Source organism: Cynoglossus semilaevis, chromosome W, assembly GCF_000523025.1.
Source record: "Cynoglossus semilaevis isolate Cse_v1.0 chromosome W, Cse_v1.0, whole genome shotgun sequence".
Taxonomy (NCBI): Eukaryota; Metazoa; Chordata; class Actinopteri; order Pleuronectiformes; family Cynoglossidae; genus Cynoglossus; species Cynoglossus semilaevis.
The window spans coordinates 10254936-10258671 of record NC_024327.1 but is presented as its reverse complement, the minus strand read 5'-3'; the positions used below and the strand labels follow the sequence as shown (position 1 = coordinate 10258671).

The following is a 3736-nucleotide window of genomic DNA, read 5'->3' as shown; positions in this document are numbered from 1 at the left end:
TTGAGAGAGGGGTAAAAGAAGCCATTTTTGTCAACCTGGAAAAACCATCACTCAACAGAGGAGGTGGGCTTAGACACAACCTATCACCCACGTACAAAGCACTCTTAGGAACAATACCCAAAAGATTCTCCTCAGTTTCACATAACAAAGAGGCAGGTGACCGAAACCTTTCTGATGAGGTCCACAACAACCCATCAGACTCTTAACGACTGTTTACACTTTCCCAGTTGACCCCAAGGCCCCATCCAACAGGGGGGAGCTGAAGTACCTTTATTCTTTCACACCCAGAGTATATATTTGCTGTACTCCCAACCACCAGTTAGAACTGAAGAAGCCTCTTGGATGAGAGGTGAAACGTCTTCTTTTAGAAAATTCACGTCCAGTTGCCTAACAGAACTCTTCAACCTACGCCAATCATGCGATAAAAAGAAACGCCCACCAACTACGGAAATGACAATGGAACAAAACACACTACCCGCTTTTCGTAGCTGTTAGTTTTTAGCCGAGACATGGCTTTGTTCATTATGAAACCTGTTCACCCACTATGTGTTTTAAGGACAAACAGACTGATAAATGATAATTGGACAAGAATACGTTTGTGTGCAGAAAGAAGGTGGTTTTATAAATGATTTTCCAGTAATTTTCTGCTCATCGGTTTGTCCTCGGTGCTTTTATTGATGTAGCTGTCAATGTGATACAATCAAGTGCTGGTACTTCTGTTTACACCAGTGACTTTATTTAACTGGAACAGCATGCCATAAGTTTGCCATATGTTACTGTATAAGGTCACGAACTGTGCTTTTCGCTATTTAAAACGCCCAAAATAAAATTGATGAGTGCTATGCAACACCTATTTATAAGTTTCCATTGGATTAAATATGTCTGTAGCAATTTGTCAACACATTTCATCACCATTGTTTGAGCTTCATGTCTTCATTTACCACAACAGTTGCTGATGCTGATCAGATGCTGCTGAAGGAGACAACAGGTTACCCAAAATATACACCAAAACTGGGGACAGAGGTTACTTTCCAACATGACTATATACAACTATAAATATGCATATAGGTTCATTTTACTGAAAGGGTATTAAGATCTTATTCTGTTCATTCTTGCTTTCTCTTTTCAAAAGGTTTCTCAAACACATTTACAGGAGAAAGGAGACCAAAAGAAGATACAATATTTGAAACCTTGGGAAATACAGATGAACTGTCATCAGCCATAGGGTGAGTATACTAATTCTTAAATGAATCATTTTGTTTTAAAATGTTTCTCATTCTTACCTTGGTTCACTAATTTGCACTTTACAGGCCTTGACAAAGGTCACACATTCACATATTAGCTTGAGAAGGTTTGATTCTCATCTTTCATTTATTCTATTCACCAGAGATTACATTTTACACACACCAGACTGATGTAGTGCTCCTTTGTTTCTCTTCTTATTGCAGATACAGTGTGTTTTACAGGATGTTGGCTCCAATATCGCCATTCCTCTATCACCTGCAAGAGACAGTCACATAAGTAGGCACCTGTTGCACACCCTAGTTTGAATTTCCAAGTTGCGCTAAATCTTTGTATTTAATTGGTTGATGTTTTATTTCCTTTTTTATTTTTTGAAGAGAAAACAAAATTTACTGCTCAGCCTATTACAGACCTGGAGACATGGATTGACAACTTTACAAATGAACTTCCTCCACTGACTAACTTTATTTTACCAGTGAGTATTGTTAGGTTTATTCTAACATATGTGACGACAAAGTAACAACACAAAGACGTCTGGATCTTTTACTTGCAAGGGGAGAGTGCAGCTTGCGCTTCTGGCAGCTTCCTCATCAACTCCGAGTTGCTGCACCCTTCCTCTGCTCTTTTATTTAGTTTACAAAAGTATCAGATTACATAACATTTGATTTAGTGTGAGTATATGGAATAAGAAGCTGGATGTGAAAATGGGTGTAAAGTTTGTGGAATAACTCAGAATGATAATTTATTTGAAGCATCTTTCGGGGAGAATGTTTTTACAACTGGCTATTCTTGTTTCAGTGTTGCTTCAATTGTGTGCTCAGGGGAGGCAGATGCTGAGGTTGCCAAGTTCTTGAACAGGTTGGTAAACTTGAGCTATAAAGTAATTTTATATTACTACCGCTACCTTTATATTTGTTTTCCCCTTTTACATTTTTACTCAGATTAAGCGACTACCTGTTTACATTGGCCAGATACGCAACAATGAAAGAAGGCAATGAGGAGAAAATCTACAGAAGGTCTAAATAAGGAGGATAAAGAAGGAAATATTGTAAATGAATATTATAATAAACAACTTGACTTTTTATCCATCTGACATGATCCTATATTAATGAACAGCACTGTGCAAAACACATCTATTCAGCCCTTTTACATCTGTCATTGTTTTATATTGGTAATTTAAAAATGATTCTTTTCTGTTTTTTCCATCTATTTTTAAACACACAAACCAAGAGAAAACTTGTTTGTTTTTCATCCTGGCTCTATTAACCACCTCCAGCACACACTCACAGGATCTGGCACCAGCCTTGGCTCCTCTGAGACAGAGTCCTGGCCCATGTCATTAGAGACAGATTGCGGTCTTTGTAGGGAGGTCTTTCCATATCATTTATGGACAGAACAGTAAGAACTAGACTAAAAATATCTTGCTGCAGGATGGGGTCTGATTCAGTCACCTGAAGATGATTAGATATGTGGCTCCATCTGTTGGCTTCATTTAAATAAAGATTTAATTTACCTATGTATTTCTCTGTTTCTATTATCTGTCCTCCCACAGCCACCTTGCCAGATCTCCACAGCACGTCTATTGTATGATTAAAGACCTCCATGTTGACTATGCGGCCAAAGCTGTGAGACTCATCACAGCCATAGAATCTTGTAATGCAGGTCTTGAGGGCTTCCAACAGACGTTCTTTGATGTCCACGTGGCATAGAAGGAAGTCCGGGGCCACCAGACTCTTTCCAGCATTGTGAAACTGAGCCCAAGCAATACGTTGTGTTGTGATAGCAATGTCGTAGTGTTGGTCAACATAACATGGGTTCTTGTTTCCCAAAATGAGATGACAGGGGTAAGAGCCCGGCCTGCAACCTTTGAGCTCCACAACATCTGGGAGGTCATTTGAGCTTGCAAGAACCACATGGAAGCATTCCTTAATGAAAACAAGAATTTTAGATAATTGTTTTTGTTATATTTATTGTTGATTACAAAATGTTTCAGTTTGGACATCAAAAGACAGAATCTCAGATTTGTCCCCATCCAGTCTCTTGTGAGAAATTAAAAGCAAAAGGTTTTACTTTAACTTGATAACTGATACCAGGGTTGGTCGATCCTTCGTCAATGCATTCTTGAAAATACTTACTGTGACTCCCTCCCAAGCATATGCAGACGCTAGTGATTTCTTCAACGGGTTTATTGAAGTCTCTGTCCTCTCCACAACCATCCAAAGACCTCCGCAAACCGTGAAACTAGAAATGCACAGTATTACAGTTCACATTAGCACACTCAATTCTGTACAAGATTCATAACGAAAAATAAAGACCAATAAATACCTCGTTGGCTGCATGCTATGAAAGGAAATCTGTAGCTCTTCTATCTTCAGTCTTCACCATATAACTTTTAATATTTAACTGTGTAGCTTACTCTAGTTTACACCCTTGATATTAACTCGACAGCGTAACATCTTAACTGGGTAGCTGTGTGTCACGAAGTGAACATGCT

At 38.7% G+C, this 3736-nt stretch overlaps 2 pseudogenes; one reads left to right on the top strand and one right to left on the bottom strand.

Annotated features, from left to right (window-relative positions):
- Positions 1-509: 509 nt before the first annotated feature.
- Positions 510-2374, top strand: LOC103397169 (cob(I)yrinic acid a,c-diamide adenosyltransferase, mitochondrial-like; annotated as a pseudogene).
- A 151-nt stretch (positions 2375-2525) lies between these two features.
- Positions 2526-3736, bottom strand: part of LOC103397168 (aldehyde dehydrogenase family 3 member B1-like) — a 14012-nt pseudogene continuing 12801 nt past the window's right edge.